This window comes from Cupressus sempervirens, chromosome 6 (genome assembly GCF_028749045.1).
Source record: "Cupressus sempervirens isolate cs-2001-9-10 chromosome 6, ASM2874904v1, whole genome shotgun sequence".
In the NCBI taxonomy this organism is placed as follows: Eukaryota; Viridiplantae; Streptophyta; class Pinopsida; order Cupressales; family Cupressaceae; genus Cupressus; species Cupressus sempervirens.
In genome coordinates this window covers 182,963,233-182,981,208 of record NC_143123.1, presented here as the reverse complement: position 1 = coordinate 182,981,208, position 17,976 = coordinate 182,963,233, and positions in this window count along the sequence as shown.

Here is a 17,976-nt window from a genome sequence, read left to right as displayed (position 1 = left end):
AGCCTTTCTCTCAACATACTAATATCAAAAATTTTAAGTATCATGACCTACTTAGCTAACCTTCCCATTAGAGCTTCCTTGCTAAGTAAGTATTTCAATCAATCAATTTTAGTAACCAGTCACATAGTATGAGCTAGCATGTAGTGTCTCAACTTTTGGGAAGCAAAGATGACTACCAAGCAAGATTTTTCAATAATGCTATAATTCATTTCATAAGAAATCAATGTGTGACTGAGATAGTATATAGCTCATTCCTTTTTATCATTGTCTTCTTGAGCTAGAAAGATACCAAGAGATTACTCTATTGCTGAAATGTACAAAATGAGAGGCTTCCCATAGATAGGAGGCATCAAGATTAGTGGATTGGCAAGGAATTGATTTATCTATGTGAGACTTTGATTACAATCTTTTCTCTAGTTATATTTCACACCTTTATCCAGAGTCTGAGTAAAAGTTTGTGACCTTTTTGCTAGCTATGAGATGAATTTGTGAATGGATTGAATTCTTCCTTACAAGCCCCTCATCTAACTAATATTATGGGGTGGAGGCATGTCCATGATTGCTTGAAATTTCTCTAGATCTACCCCAATTTATTTTGCACAGACAATGTAACCAATTAGTTTCCAAGAAGTGACCCCAAATACACATTTCTTGGAGTTGAGTCTTAGACTAAACTTCTCCATATGATCTAGGATGAGTCCCAAATCTTGAAGGTGAGTGTTGCATTTTTTACTCTTAACCAAGGCATTATCGACATAGTCCTCCATTTTCTTATCCATAATATCAAAGAAGATTGTTGTAACTCCACTTTGATATGTGGTGCCAACATTTTTTAGACCAAATGGCATCACATTCCAATAGAAAATTCCTCATGCACAAGTGAAAGTAGTCTTTTCCTAATCTTTTGGTGCAATTTTAATCAGATTATAACCATAAAATCCATCCATGAGTGAGTACATTTCATATCCTATTGTCATATCCACTATTATATCAATGTTGGGGAGTAGAAAATCATCATTCAGACATGCTAAATTTAGATCTCAAAAATCTATACAAACATAGATAGACTTGTCATGTTTGGAGACAAGAACAATCTTTGATAGCCATTTAGCATAGTCAATAGCACGAATGAAACCATCTTTCAAAAGATTTTCCAGTTCAACTTTAACAAGTAATGCAACATGAGGATGCATTAACCTGAGATTCTTTTTTACTAGTTTAACTCTTGGTACAATAGATAAATGATGCATTATGAGATTAGGATCCAAACTTGGTATGTCTGAGTAGTTCCATGAAAAATTAATCTTTTCCTCTTGGAAGAAGGCAATAAATTCCTCTCTCTCTTCTGTAGATAAAAACTATGCAAGATGTATCATATGAGGCTCTTCCTCTATTCCCAAGTTGATCAACTATGTTGGTTCTATCAACATTGATGATATTTCCTAAAAATTATTAGGAAGTGCATCAAATATCTCGTCCTTAGGTGCCTTAGAGAGGTTTTCAACTTTTAATGCATCTTTTATTTTTACTATTTTAGGTTTTGATACTTCCATAATGTGTTTTTCACCATCAAACCTTCTATTTCTTTTCATTTTTATTGTGTGACTGAGATATTTTATGTCATCTCTAGTCATGTTGATGCTTTTTTTTTGGTGGAAGATGTTATAGGTTTGACATTGTTTAAGTAGTAGTCTAGAGCATAGTCATTATGGAATGTAGGTACTTCACTAGATGCATTGGGATTCTAGTTTATAAGCTCAGGATAGGTGAGTGAAAGAGATGTGGTGGGTTCAATGGAATTCATGGTGTAATAATTAAATGCATGAACAAGTAGAGACCTAGAGTGGCTTCATCCACAAGTGTGTTCGAATTCCTATGAGTTCTAATGATATTAATCAAAGACTCAATGATACTAGTTGGATGAGAGTCATCTAACCTAACCCTATATGATTCAACTACTTCAATTTGATTTTCATAAACATGTAATTGATCAATATCTTTGTCTGTAGTTTCTTTTGAGATAGAGTCGAATTCATAATCTTGAGAGTTTGTGCTACATGGAGATAGACTATAGAATTCCCCAATAGTAATAGGGGAAAAATCTCCTTCATCTTTTGGATTTTTACAAAGTCACTCAATAACTATAGTATGACTTGACTCTCCTTGTTCCTCAGTAGTGTTGTTAGAAGAATCACTATCAACATCCACAATGTTGACACATGTTACAAAGTCATCTAGTTCTACAAAAAATTTAGCATGATCATCATCATTATCATCTAACTCAGCTGGTGACTCATGTTCAAATGAACTCTCAAATTTTGGTATAAATATGTTAATCCCTAGATGGAAGGAAATCTTCTTGAAGCCTAGACTAGATGTATCATGAGACCTTCTAGCCATCACTTTGATAGGATCAATTAGGCCATTTTTTTTGCATCCAATTGGATTATTCCCTTTGTAGCCAAAGTTTTTTATGAGTTTAAGACTCAGACCATACTTTTCAGGAGTAATCTCACAAAGACTATTCTATGAGATCAACTAGAGTTTCCTCTCTATATATCTATGTAGTAGTGGCTATATTTTCATCTTCTTCCCCTAGAGGTACAGTAGCTTTAACAAAGGTGCCATTTTACTTAGTTTGAGGTAATTGCACAAAAGTTCTCTTCACTTCAAATGGTCTCTCATAATGATGGGGAGACTTAGGAAGAGATGTCAAAGACATAACTAATTCTATGTGATATTCACCCATCCTAGTTTCTTTCAACTTCAAACTACTTATCAATCTATTTTAGCTTATCACCATGATGATCTATAGATTCCCTATTAGCAGGTACAAAGATTTCAGAAAATTTTAGCATGTTATAGTTGTAACTAGTATTTGCAGGTATGGTGACTTTAGAGTCATGAAAGGGAAACTTGACACATTGATGGTAAGTTGAAGGCACATCTTACATTTCATGTATCCATGGTCTCCCTAGTAGGATGTTGTATGCTAATGGAATGTCAAGGGCTTGAAAACTGGCATCCCTTTCTATAGGACCAACTTGAAGAGGCAACACAACAAGACCTAAGGATTTATGCTCAACTTCATCACATGCCTTGATGATTATTCTACAATTAGGATCAATGGATTCTTTAGAATAGCCCAATTTTCTAAGCAAAGTAGCTAAGTAGATGTTTAAATCAGCTCCATTGTCAATGAACATGTGACAAACATGCTTCTAGAGTATCATGAATTCAATGTGTAATGGTTGGTTATGTGAATGACTCAATGAATTTTTTTCCTCCTTAAAGAAGGATAGATAGTGAGGTGAGGTCAGATGACTGATCATAGATTGGAACCTATCAATATCATGATGTTGAGGTACATTTTCCTAAATGAGTGATTTGTTAAGAATTTTCCTATGAGTAGGTGAGATTTTGAGCAATTCAAAGATCATTATTTGAGCACTTTTCCACTACAATTGATCCAAGATACTATAGCTAGTAGCTACAAAAGATGTTGTAATTTTTGTACTTTTTCCAGATGGACCAAAAAGAGGTTTTTCTTCTTTTTTTTTGACTCAAGAGTAGAAGGTGTAGGGCCTTTGAGTACCATTTTGGCATGAGAACACATAACAACATTGGCAAAAGATTTTGATGCTTCTTTGTCAAATGTAGTAGATGTAGTGCCCCTTAAGATAAATGGCATCTTAGGTTTAGTGTTGTCTTGTTTTCCCTTGATTATGATGATGTCACAATACTCAAAATTGATAGGTTCAACAATGTTGATCACATCATCATCATTAGATTACGTATAGTTGATTGTGTTATGAGCTTTCTATTTAGATTTGTCTCCTTTCTCATAGTGTGGAAATGGCTCCTTGAAAGCCTTGTAATCCGTATTCTTGTTATGTCCATCCATAAAAATTTCACATCATCAAGTCTTGAACTTTGTGATTTAGGTTGATACAATTACTAGTTTTGTGCCCTTTATTTTGATGGTATTTGCAAAATGTGGTCTCATTCCACCATGGAGGTTGTGGTTGTGGATCATAAGGATGAAAATTATCCAATGGAGAAATGAGTTTGTTTTGAAGCAAGGTCTTATAGACCACATCCAAAGGTTCACCAAGAGGTGTATATTCTCATTTTTGGCATGTAACCCAAGATGAGTTCTTTATTTTGTTTCAAAATGTCTTGTAGTCAAGAGGAGATTTGTCAACATTTGTATACACTTTGAGATTGTCTGTGAGATTGAAAGCTATTTTGACAAGTTTATATATTATCAACTACTCCATCATGTACTACTACTCAATTCTTGTTCACATACTTGGATTTATGCTTACTAGAAGTTTATCCTTGTTTGGTGTCCTTTTCAATGGTTATTTCACCCTTTTTGACCATGAATTCCTCTATTTAGATAGCTTGTGTGACCATGTCTTCAATGGTGTGTGGACCTTGAAGTTGTACTTTATACCTAAAAGTAGATAAAAGATTACCTGTGAAGATGTCAAGTTTTTCTATTTTAGTAATCTTTCATGAGTATTTGGTATATAGTTTTATCCACCTCTAAAGCAATGTGAAAAAAGGTTCCCCAACTTTCTATTTGAGGTTTCACAAGTCACATATGTTAACTAGATGTTGTATGTTGTATGGGTACTATTGAAAAAACAAGTTAGCAATCTCATCAAGCATTTTGATGCCAATAGGAAACTGTGAAAACCATTCCATGGTCTAACCGCCTAGACTCTGTGGGAATAGACACATGAGATATGCTTGATTGTGCATAAATTCCATAAATAAAGTACCAAATTCCCTCAAATGATCTTGGGGATTGGAAGTTCTAAAGTATTTATCATACTTGGGTAACTCAAGTCCTTTTGGAAAAGGAGGCATGTCTAGACTCTTGTTAAAAGGAAATGGACAAAGAGTGTCTAAGGTGTATGTTTTTGTGAGTTTATCCTTGTCACACATCATTGGGCCAACTATTCTTGCATGATATTTAGTTGTTTTTGTGATTTGGACATTTTTTTTTCCTCTTCATGTGTGATGATTGTTTCAAAATTAAATTGGTGAGGTAGTTTTGCTCCTTCTTGAGTGAGTTTGAGAAAGTATTTCTCTTTCTCTTCATTAAGAAAGATCTCCATCATTTTTTGGAAATGTTTATCCTTACAACATTTTTTGATGTCTTCAAGAGCAATTTCTTTAGTTTCCTCATTTTCATCAGTGTAGTTGTAAGATTCTTTTTGTCTTTCATTTCATTGGTGATCTTGTCCTCTACTATATTCTTTGTTTCCTTGGTCTTGATCAGCCATTCTAGGAGTGCGGTGAGTTTCAGTGTATGTTGGTTGAAAAGATATTTTGAATGAAAATTCAGCTATATCATTTGGAGATGTAGGTGCTTTTCTAGTTTCAAGATTCTATTAATACAAGGGATTCTGAGTTTGCTAAAATTTTATGGAAAATGTTCTTTGAACATGTGGTAGTCTAATAGGTGAAGTATACTATGAATACTCCTCACTAGATTCACTAGATTCAAAATGTGTATAAACTAGGAAGCAACCTCTACCATGATTTTGACCTCTAGCTCTAGCTCTACCTTGTATAAGTCTATAGGGATGAAACATGTTTCCACTCCTTATTGCAATAGTCATAGACAATGATGAAAAGAAAAGCTTAGATAACGACCACACTAGAATGTAACCTCAAAGTGAGATAAGCATGTTGTATACCTACATACGAGTCATTTGAGAAATAGGTAGAATAACTAAGAGTTATGACTATCATGACACAAGGTATGATGAACACAATATAATAGAATAAGATAAATAGGTAAGGAGACTAGTTCATGTGTAAATGGAAAGTTGTCAACTAAGAAAGAAGTCAGATTTGGAAACTATTACAAACAAAGGAATGACCAAGTGTTCTAGACACATATCAAACTTGGATAAGATTTTGAAGGGGGAGCTCAAAATAGCTTGTTGTTTTGGACATATTTGGATAGACTCATTCAAGGAAATGACTCTAGAGCAAGAAAACATAGAAATAAAATAGAAAAAGGACCTCTAACAGAGAAATTTTGAAAACTTAAGGACAATTTCCTGTAAAGATTCATATAGAGCCATGCGAGGAAGTATAGTGAACCTAGAAAAATTTTAGAACAACAATTTTAGACTAGTTTTCTTGCACGAGAACTTGAACAAAGCCATGCAAAGATTTGAAAAATTAACCAAAAAAGATAGGATTTTGACTCAAGAATAATAATGTTTTGGCAATTTCTCACATGAAGATTCATAGACAATTGTGCAAGGAACTACAAAGAACCCCATGGGAAAGTACAAAAAAGATAGTTTTCTTGCACAAAGTTGTACAGAACTAGACACGAGAAAAGGATAGAACTAACAAGTTTTGATTGAACTTGAAGAGATTTTTAGTTGTTTTGATAGTTTCTAAAGAGAGGATTGACAATGTTTGCAAGTTGAAAATTGATATTAGCATTATTTTTAGATTTTGTACTTAAATTTGGATTACAAGTAGACATTTGTTTTTAGACATGGGAAGCAAGTAGTAGTCTCAAACAATCGAACTAAGGACAAAGAAACTTAGATAGATGGGGGAGTCTTGACCTTGTATTTGTTTGAAAGATTCGGACAAGTTTAAAGACTCAAAAAAGACACTCTTTATCCCTATAGCCAAAAATGGTAGAGGAAGCAAAACCTTTGTCTCACAACTTATGTGCATGCATTCACCTCACATAGTCATGTCACCCCACTAGAGGGTACTCATATTTTTGGTGTATTCAAAGGACTCAATAATATATATGATGAATGAGCACCCTTGTGGTAGGAGTCAAGTGTATATACCACATTTAAACATCTAGGTACATGCCTATGGTGAGTATCTACAAGAGAGATTCTTCCCCCTCCTTGCATAAAGATTATGTCCCCTTTTAGAGGTGAACAAGGTAGCAACTATCTAAATTTTTTTGCTTGGATTCCATTCACATTAATCCCTAATGGCTTTGTGAGTGAATTTGAAGCCAACAACCTACACTAGAATTTGAAAGTGCACACTTGACTAGCAAGATTGGGGGCAGCACTGCATAGCACAATAGAAAAAGCTTCCTCTTGATATGTGATATCAAGAATTAGGAGGAAGAAATTAACATGGCTTTGGAGTCTTTCTCTCTACAAAACTTCTTTATTATAGTGAGTTGGAACCACCGATGAAAGGTGTGTTCTCAATTGAGTCATTCCTGGAGGTTAGATCACTCTAGTTGGCCCTCTATAGGTTGACTCAAATAGGTGGTTTGGATCTAAGGGTCTAAGTTTATGATTTCCCTCAAGGGTAAAGAGCATACTCTTCTACCTCGTCAGCTTACCCAAACATGCAGAATATGTTCATCGCTGAGTTAGCTTATCAATCCCAACTTGTCTTTTCTCAAGATTTTGATTCCCTAAAAGGAAACCATCATCTCTTCATAAAAAGGACTGATATAGGAGAACCACTAATATTCTTGCTTCCCTTGGGTACCATCTTCCAAAGGCATCTAGGTTTTTGATTTACTCTTGGGCATCACTTCAAAGTAGAAAAGAGCATACTCCCCTATTCCTTTATCTAGAGCCCTACGAAGTTCACAAGCCTTATTAAACTATGTGTGAGAAATTAGTAAAAGAAGACACAATGTTTAGGTGGGTTTGAGTTTATTCTTTGACATGTGTATCTTCGACTAAGTGTCCTGCAATCAAACCATCAATATTATTTATGAGTTTGTAATAAGTTGTCTTTGACAAATGATCTATACACCACTATTAGGCCATTAAAAATCAAAAACTAAAAATAAAATGCTTTCGAAATAAAAATCAGATTAAATCAGCATGATAAAAATAAAACCTAAAAATTGCATTTTGCATTTAATGATGTTAGATTTTGTGTGAAATTATTGGTAGGCCTGCATGAGAAAATGGTGTGTATCGCATGAGAAACCATGCACTTATACACTTTTTTGTGTAGGCAAGTATAGAATAGGGAGAAAATTTTCAGCTTCTTCAATTCCTTCATGCAAGAATGAGATTTTTCACACAAGAGACCAAGGAAATGTATGGATCAGAGTGGTAAAAAATAAAAAAACTTGTAGAATAAAGAATAGATTAGCCTAGAAACTTTATTTCTCAGCTCCACTATGTGTGCAAGAAATGTAAGTGGGAATTGTGGGCCTTTGTAATCCAAACACACTTCAATGTGATCATTATCTGAAGAATCATCCCAAAATGAACATGGAATTTCTCATCTGAAATGTCTAACGGGTAGATCTATTGCCTCCTAACTAGAATGATTTTTTTAATTGCTCTCAGATCAAGAAGCTAACAACCAGACACCTAGAATGAAGGATTTTATCTTAGATGATATGCAAAATTAATCTAAATGAGATGCAAATTAATCTAAGAAAAGGAAAGAACAATTAATCTAAATGAGTTCATATTTAAGCTAAATGAGATTAATAAAATAAAATCAATGCTATGAATGTAAATAAGTGAGTAATTATTTCAGCATAAGTTTGATATAATTCATTTACAATCACTAAAATGAGGAATTGAGAGCTTCTTAAATAGAATATCAGAATTGATCAATGGTCAAGATCAATTTGAATGAATGGTCCAGACTAGAAATGAGATTTAGTTAAAATAGAACATTCCTGGTGAAAAGAAAGTTAACTGATTACTTTTGAATGTGATTAGGAGTTAACTAATTTCATTCCTATTCAATTCTAGTTCACTTAGAGTTTCCAATTTTGAATTGAAGAGAGAATTTGGAGAGTATATTTAATTTAATAAAGTTAAATATGACCTCATAAATACATAATCTCAATTAATTGAATTCAATAATTAAAATGAGGATATATTTTATTAAATCAAATAAATTTAATTACTTAATGTATATTAGCAAAAGGGGTAAATTTAATTTCATTAAAGTTTTAGGACTCATTATTTAATTAGATTGTTTATTAGGTGTACCTTTTCTAGTTCAATTAGACTTAGGAATTAAATAGTGTGTAATTAATGTAGATTAGGGATTTTTTACATTTGACAATTAGGTTAAGTAGCTATTATTAGAATTAGTGTTGTTGAGTATAATAGGACTTAAGATTAATTAAATAAACTAGAATTGGTTTAGCATGGAAATGTGCCAATTTTGGGGTATTACAAGTTGAAAGTCTTAATGAAAGATATTGGGAAAAAGTTGCAAGCTCAAGAGAAGAAGCTAGAGGATGGTGCCTCAGTGATGTAGAAGGTGGGCAATAAAGTGGTGACCTTGGAGAGGCAACAAGCTCAGGGTAATAAGGCTCCTCATCTAAAATATTAGACTCCTTTGAATAGTAGGCCTCCAAATCATAATCAAGGGAATACTTCTTTTGATCAGAGTAGGTAGAATAGCCATGCCTCTACTTCAAATACAAATCAAAGTAGGGCTTTAGTCCTTCAAAAAAATATGGCTCAAGATCATGATTTTTTTCCCCTCTTACAATTACTCTTATGGCTATTGCTTGTGTCAAAAGGTTGAATCTTATTTAGCTTTGATCACTCAAAGTCTTGTAGTAGGGAAATCATATAATGTAATCCAACCCAATAATGCCTCACATTTGCAACAATAGTGTGATTACTCCTTCATGAATCATCAAGTAGGGGAACTTTGTCATGTGAATCAAGATTTCATTGCTCACAACACTAGGAGCAAGAAAAAGGCCATTGAAGGTGCTACTCCTCCTCCTCCTAATCAGGTGTCAACATCAAATGTAATACTACATGTAAAAGTAGTAAGTAATCAGTCAAATGCTCCTCAACAGTAAAAACAAAATATCAATAGAAGAGATGTGAATGACCCTCAAGTTATTCCATCTCAAACTTCTACACATGCAGATCCCAAGTTTTCTACCAAAGAACCTAATGCAACATTTAGTATGGTAGAACAAATGAAGAAAATAAATGTGAACATTTCTATGTGGGATGTTTTTGCTACTATACCCATACAAAAGAAGCTACTACAACATGAATTGGAGAGCATTGAACCAAAGGATCTGTCATCTAGCATAGAGAGTGCTACAAGCCTTGTACAACCATCAAAGGAGGTGGAAATAAGTAAAAAATTTATAACTCCTCCATTTTATGTCTCTCTAATTATATGGGATAAGCTAGTCCATAATTGCATGACTGATTCAGGGGCTAGTAGTTCAGTGATGCCTAAGTGTGTTGGCAATGTCTTAGAAATGAAATATGAGCCCATTGTTAGGGATGTATTGTAGTTGGATGGTAGTATTATAAAGATTTTAGGAATTCTTAAGGATGTTGAGATGGCCCTACAAGCATGCCCTAGTTGTATTGGAATTCAAGATATATCAATTGCTAAAGTTAAGCCACACTTTGCCATCTATCCTTCAAGAGATTTCATTGTCCAAATAGGTGGCTACATATCCTCTGATTGGTCCTACATCTTTTTTATAATAAGTTAAGGAAATAAAGCTTCAATCTCACCAGAGCCCTTCGCCCTCAACCACATTGAGCGCTACACTCCTAATATCATCAATATAAATTACACTATCCTAGAGATAGATGAAAATGATATAGTGCAAGAGCCTACCATTTCTTTGACAAGGACACCTAATTTCCTCTTGGATGAGTAGGCTAATGCATATCAATTTAATCCTATATCAAAAACCCTAGAGATAGGCCTTGGTACTTATTTTATATCAGCAAAGGATTCTCTTGTCCCTAACATTATGAAGAACAAAGAGGATGTAAGTAAGATATGGAGCATGTACTTTGATGGATCAAGAAATAAGAATGGATTAGGGGCTAGTGTGATGTTGGTTTCTCCTACACTAGAAAGGTACTACTCATTTAGGCTTCAATTTAGCTGTACTAATAACATAGCAAAGTATGAGGCATTGATTCAAGGTCTTCTACTTTCTCAAAAAAGAGGAATTCAAGCCTTAAGTGTATATGGAGATAGTAATCAGATTGTCAATCAGGTGAGAAATTAGAATGTCATCAAGAATGGTTTGCCCAAGTCTTATAAACATAGAGTATGGGATTTCTTGAAGGTTTCAATGCATTTAATATTCAAAGCATCCTTAGGAAAGAGAATAGACATACTGATAGACTTGTAGAAGTGGGTGCATCTTATGATATGACAAGGAGCCTTGAAGATGAGAAGAAGAAGCAAATTAGAATGGTAATTAGGCCTTCTATTCCTAATAATAATGTCAATTGGCAAGTGTTTGAATCTTATGCACAAATTGTGAGTTTCTTGCATAATGAAGTAGAGTCTGCAAATAGAAACTATTTAAGAGTACATCACCAATATGGGGAGAAGATCATTAATCTTAGTTCCAATAGGTTTCCTAAGGGTCTGATTACTTATAAAGTGCTTTCACTCTTGATGATCGAGCAAGAGATAGCGATGTAAACCTTGCTGCAAGTAAAGATGATCACATGGTAGTCATGGTTGTTGATGGAAGAACTCTAAACAAGGGAAAGGTGTGTACTGAAATTGATTAAGATAATTCCATTCATCTATGTCAAGAATTTAGTGATGTGTTTGCATGGACATATGATGATCTAAAGGGTTTTGACCCAAGTCTATTTCAGCATACCATATATTTAAATGATAATGTCAAACCAATAAGACAAAAGAAAAGGCTAGTGAATGCTAAAATTGAACCCTTGATGAGAAAGGAGCTATATAAGGTGATTGAGGCTAATATTATATTTTTTATCAATCATTCCTCTTGGGTAGTAAAACATGTTCCTATTAAAAAGAAGAGTGGAGAATTCAGACTATATGTAGACTTTAGGGACTATAACCAAGCCTCCCTTAGGGATCATCATCCCTTTCCCTACATGGAAAAAATCCTATCTAGGGTTAGAGGTTTAGAAAGGTTCTTATTCCTAGATGGATTTTCAAGCTACAATCAAGTGTTAGTCAAAGAGGCTGATAGATACAAAATTGTAGTCAACACAAAGTGGGGCAGCTATGCTTATAGTAAGATGTCGTTTGGGCTAACAAATACAAGTGCCACTTTCCAAAAGGAAATGGAGATGGAATTCAAGAACATGATAGAAAAAATTGTATTGGTCTATCTTGATGACATTATAGTATACTCAAAAAATATGATAGATCATTTTAACCATCTAAGAAAGGTGTTTATCAAATGTAGAGAATATGGAGTATCTTTGAATCCAAGCAAGTGTGTCTTTGCCACCAATCAAGGGAAATCATTAGGAAAAATTGTATCCAAGGAAGGTCTAACTATTGATCTAGAAAGAACTAAGGCTATTCTTTCTCTTTCCCTTCCAAACCACAAGAAATGGCTGCAAGGTTTTCTAGGTAGGATAATTTTTGTAAGGAGATTTATTCCCAATTTAGCTACCATGGTAAAACCTCTTACAACTATGCTCAAGAAGAACATGGTATTTGCATGGAACAAGGAAGGGAAAAAAAGTTTTGAAGAAATCAAAGCATACATAGCCTCAACCCCTACCCTCATCAATCCAAATTCTGAGAAAGATTTCATTCTTTACACCTTAGGAGGTGAGTCAAGCATTTATGTTGTTTTGACTCAATCAAATGATAAGAATGAAGAACATCCTATTACCTTCTTTAGTGAAGATCTAAAGGAGTATGAAGATAACTATAGTTATGTGGAAAAGCAAGCCCTTGTAGTCATAAGAGTTTTGAAGAAATTCAGACATCTTCTATCCCACAACAAGATCCATTTATTAGTGCCTCATGCAAGTGTTAAGGATTTCCTTTTGAGAAAGGATATTAGTGAGAAGAGAGATGGTTGGTTCACTAAGGTAATGAAGTATGATGTGGTCATCCAGATTACCAAGTTGGTAAGAGGGAAATGAATGTGCAAGAAGATGGTCTCATCTCAAGAATTAGATGAAGAAGTTGCCTTAGTATTGACAAAGCATCAAGAAGTAAGAGATGACAATCCAAGGAGTTGGATGAATGACATGATGGCCTTCTTATCAAGAAATGGATATCCTCAGGGATTGGATAGAGCTAAAAGAAGATAGTTTAGATAGAAGTCAATTCCTTATGCCATAGTTGATGGTATTCTCTTTGGGAAGGACTTCAATGGAGCTTTCCTAAGATGTATTGATGCAGATCAAGCTGAGAGAGTGATCAAGGAGCTTCATGATGGTCTTGATGGTGGCAAATTTTCAGCAAGAACCACTACCATGAAGATAATGAGGGAAGATTATTGCTGGCCATTCTTGTTCCATGATTTCCATAGATATTTCATGAAGTGCAAAAAATGTGCCTTCTTCTTAGGTAAGAAAAGACTTGCAGCCCTTCCACTTCATCATATTCATGTGGATTAGCCTTTTTCTCAGTGGGGATTATATTTCATAGGTCTTATTAATCTTCCTTCTAGTTCTATCCATAAATGGATTCTAGCTACTAAAATTACTTCACAAAGTGGATAAAGGAAATTGCATTAAAGGATACTACTAAGAATTTAGTTGTTGAGTTCTTAGGTGGAATCATCACAAGATTTGGTACTCCTTTCACCATCATTTTAGATAATGAAAAATTATTTTTAGGAGCTTAGATTTGTGCATGGGCAATAAATTATGGTATTTTCCTAAGTACTTCTTCCAATTACTATTCTAAAGGTAACGAATTGGCTGAGTCCTCCAACAAGAATTTGATCAGGATCATAAAGAGAACCATTGGGGATAACCAGAGGTGTTGGCATCAAAAGTTGAGGAAAACCCTTTGGGCTAACATAATAACACCTAAGAGAGAAAATGGGAACTCCACTTTAATGCTAGTGTATGGTAGGGAAGCTAGGTCTGCTATCTCATTGGAGTTCCCTTCTCTAGAACTAGCTCATCGATTGGAGCTAATGGAGCATGATGCTATGATAATGAGAATAGTGGAGTTGATGGAGTTCGAGGAGAAATGGCACCAAGCCATGCAGTCCTTGGAAACACATCAATAGTGGATGAAAAGGTCCTTTGACAAGAAGGCTAAGGTTAAGACTTTCAAGGAAGGTGATCTTGTGCTTAAATGGGATGCAAACAGAGAAAAACTAGGGACAAAATTTGATGCTATTTGGAGTGGTACCTATGTGATAATCAATTGCAAGCAGACAATTTCTTTCTAAGTAATCAGACTTAGTGGTGAAGTTTTGCCTATTCTAGTCAATGGAATGTATCTTAAACCTTGCTTCTATCTTGGTGATGTTTCATGTATATAGTCAGAGTAGTTTTCTTTCATTTGTTTCTTGTTTTCCAAGAAGTGCAAGGTGCACACGGTGTTGTTCCTCTAGAATGAAAATTTTGAAGAGAGTGTAGAGATGGAATTTCCTAATTTTTTTGCAATCACAAACGTCATAGTTCTTCAGAAAAAGTTTTCTCACAAGGTAGATCTTCATGTTTTTTGACTCTATAGCCCAATGGATGTCGAAGGTCACTAGTCATATGAATAGTAAGCTTGCATCCCCCCTCGAGTCACTGGAATTGCTAGTTATTTTTTCCTTCTTTCTAAGTTGAAGGATTTAAATTTTAACCTAGTAATGTTAATATATTTGAATATTCAAATATTAGGGCATGTAAACATACCCATGTAAAAACCTTAGGTTATATCTTATTTCATAAGTAATCACACATTTTAATATTCTAATGGGCTCGTTTCTTGATTACCGTTTGATGAAAAAGAATCCACAGTTCTTCCTTTTTTTCTATTAAAAACTATAGACCCCTTTTCATAGTGACAAAGTGAAAAATCACCATGAAACCCCATGGGCCCCTTTCCCTTCAATCACCATAGTCATTAGTAGGTCTTTTCATCCACTATTAAATCTTGCAACATCAAGGTTGTCACTTTGTTGCTTTGTGAAAATGTGTGGAATTTACTTCATGCGATAAAGTAATGGTATGACATGTGGCATGCAAGTCTTATCTTATTTTTTGGGTTGCAGATGAGGTGGACAAGGTGTCAGATAGGTTAACAAAAGGAAATTTTCTTATTGGAAAAAGTGCTAACAAGGTTGATGCATTCTCAAGACCATCAGATGAAGTAAAATCAACAGTTATCACTTTGTCACTATGTAGAGTTGCTCAATCTTTAACGCATGCAATAAAGTGACTAGTTGATAGGTGTACATGGCAGGCCTAGTTTAGAGGGGAACAACAATAGTTACCATGGTTAGGATTGGAAGTTTCATGCAATTAGCAATCATAATTAAGTTTTAAAAAGTAAAGGGCAATTAGATGAAATTTTCTAATCTTACAATGAAGTTGTGTGGTAGGATCACAAGTACAAATGAAGAAACCACCGAGGTCATGACAAAGGCCAAGATAACTATTGTCATAGTATCATAAGTATTATGGGAAAAATTTTTGATGTTATGCTAGACCACAATCATAATATTATTAGGTTAGTTAGCTATTTTGTAACATCATGAGAAGGAAAGAATTGTCTTGTGACTCTACGATGTGGAGTTGTTGTAAGATCTAATGTCTTGGTGTTGTCGAAGGATCAAAAGAAAAAGTAAAAGGAGGTCTTGATGCTATGATGAATGGATGATTGTAAAATTTTAAGGGTCAAGATTATAAGTAAAAGGTGATATGAAGGTTTTGACCCCAATTGATGATTATAAGATCGTGAGTCCTAGTGTTGACCATAATATAAGAACTTCACTCATTCAAGCTGGAAAGTAAAGCGCCTATGACCAATCATGTTGCGAGAAAGGTAAAAATGGACATTGGAAATGGATGGCCCATACTTCTATCTAACTTGGTGTGCTGATATAGAAGAATACAATTGTTTAATAGAAAATCTAATCTGCTTGATTGATTACTGGTTGTTTCAACTACCTCCCATGCTTGTTAAATTCAAAACGAACATGCACTCATCACATGTTTATCCATCTACCTAGCTATGCATTAATGGTCATTGTTCCTATTTTATTGAGGTATTATTTTGGAAAAAATATTAGATTTTTATTGCATCTAGATGTGTACTAGGATGAAATTTTCTCTAGATTTGCCTGATTGTTATCCACAACTTTAATTGTAGTTGTTGTACCTAGCTTCTTTCCAAAGTTATCTTAGTTATGCTTGAACTATAAAAGAAAGTTTTGTTTCCCTTCCAAGGGTTGGTCAATTTTTTTGATTCCTTAACAATAGTATTCCACTTTGTTACTATAATTTGATTTTGTCTATGAATGAATATAATATCTTATATGCCTCATTCTCTACTAATATAAGTGTAAAACCTTCTTACCGTGTTAATGTATTTATTTTTTATTCTTTAATCTACATAATAGTATCTACTCTTGCCCTTTGAATGCTATGGAGTTAAGTTCCTTCATCATAGTATCTATTTTGTTTCTAATCTATATGTGATTGCTACATTAGAATAAATTTTGAATCAGTGTCTTCTAAGATTATGTTGATGAATAGTGCATTTTTATGTAGAAATAGGATTGAACAAACTATTTTGGTGCATTGCCTCCTTTAGATTAGATTAGATAGCTTTGCTTCATGCATTCCTTCTCCCTTTTCATTCTAAAGAGTAGTTAGGTGCATCCTAATAGCAAAAGAAGTTGGCCTTCTTTAGAGACTCAACCTCATTATTCAAGTCCCACAACTTGGAGGTTATTGCCATATTTCAAAAGTTTATCTTTATTTTAAAACTTTAGGCAAGGGTACAAACTTTTGTGACAATAGTTGATAAAGGACAACATTTTTCAATACTCCTTTTACTTTCTGATATATGATACAAGACTTTGCTATCCTTCTAGCATCACTTAGCAATTTTGGGAGAAATAAATACCTTTTTACCAAATCCAATGTCTTGTTGAGTCCAAAGTGAACTCCAAGACTTCTAGAATACTTCTCTTTGATTATTTTCTCCCTCATGGATCACTTTGGAACACAAATTTGGCTCCCCTTCAACAATAAACCTTTCTTTAGCACAAAGTCAAAAAAATACAAATAAAAACTATTCTCAAAATGAGTGTAGAACTTCTTAGCCTTCTTGAGATCCTCATGAATAGGGTACATTTCATTCAAGCTTTCAATCCCCATACTTTGTAATTATAGCTCTTGAACTATGAGTTCAAGTAGGCCAATTAATTATGGATTCCACCTTTGAAAGAGTTACATCATTAATAAGTCCCTTACTTCCTTAGGACCTATGTCATTGATCTCATTTTGCTTTTTTTCCTTAGGCTTCAAGACTAAGGCATAACCCACTCCTTCCTCCTTCAAGATGTCCATGAAATCCTTCTCTTTTAACAACATTACACTCTAACCTATTTTTTTGGAAATGACATCATTTATCAAGGACTAGATCTTATATGTGGTTCCATCATTTTGAAATGTATAGGAATTTCTTTCACCATCTAGGTATGCCTTTCTATCTAATTACCAAAGCCTATCAAGGAAAAAGTAGAAAGCACTGATAGGGAGTATATCACACAAAATGCTACCTTTATACACCAAATACTAAACTCAACCCAAGCCTACCCATTAAGAACTATATGTTTCTCCTTATTGAGCCATGAAACCTTGTATGTACATTCATGATGTAAATTATCTAACATTAATTTATCTTCAACTTCTAAAGACAAAATGTTATTAGTAGATCCAGAATGTATGATAACTTTACATACCACTCTCTAAACTTTGCATTTTATCATGAACAATTCATTTCTTTGGGATGGTTTTTCCTTCATAGGTCCTTTGAGAAAATTCTTCCTCATCATCATATTTTCTCCAAATTCTAAATCCAATAATATTTTAAGGGAAATTACACTCCTTGCATAATCATTTACCAATGTGTTCCTCTTACCATCTGTTTAAGAAGTTTAGGTCTTTTGTGGACTCCTATATGTAGAGTGCCCAATCTATCCAAAATTGTATAATTTAATATTAGAGAGCTTTTATCCTCTCCTTGATCCATTTTATCCACCTC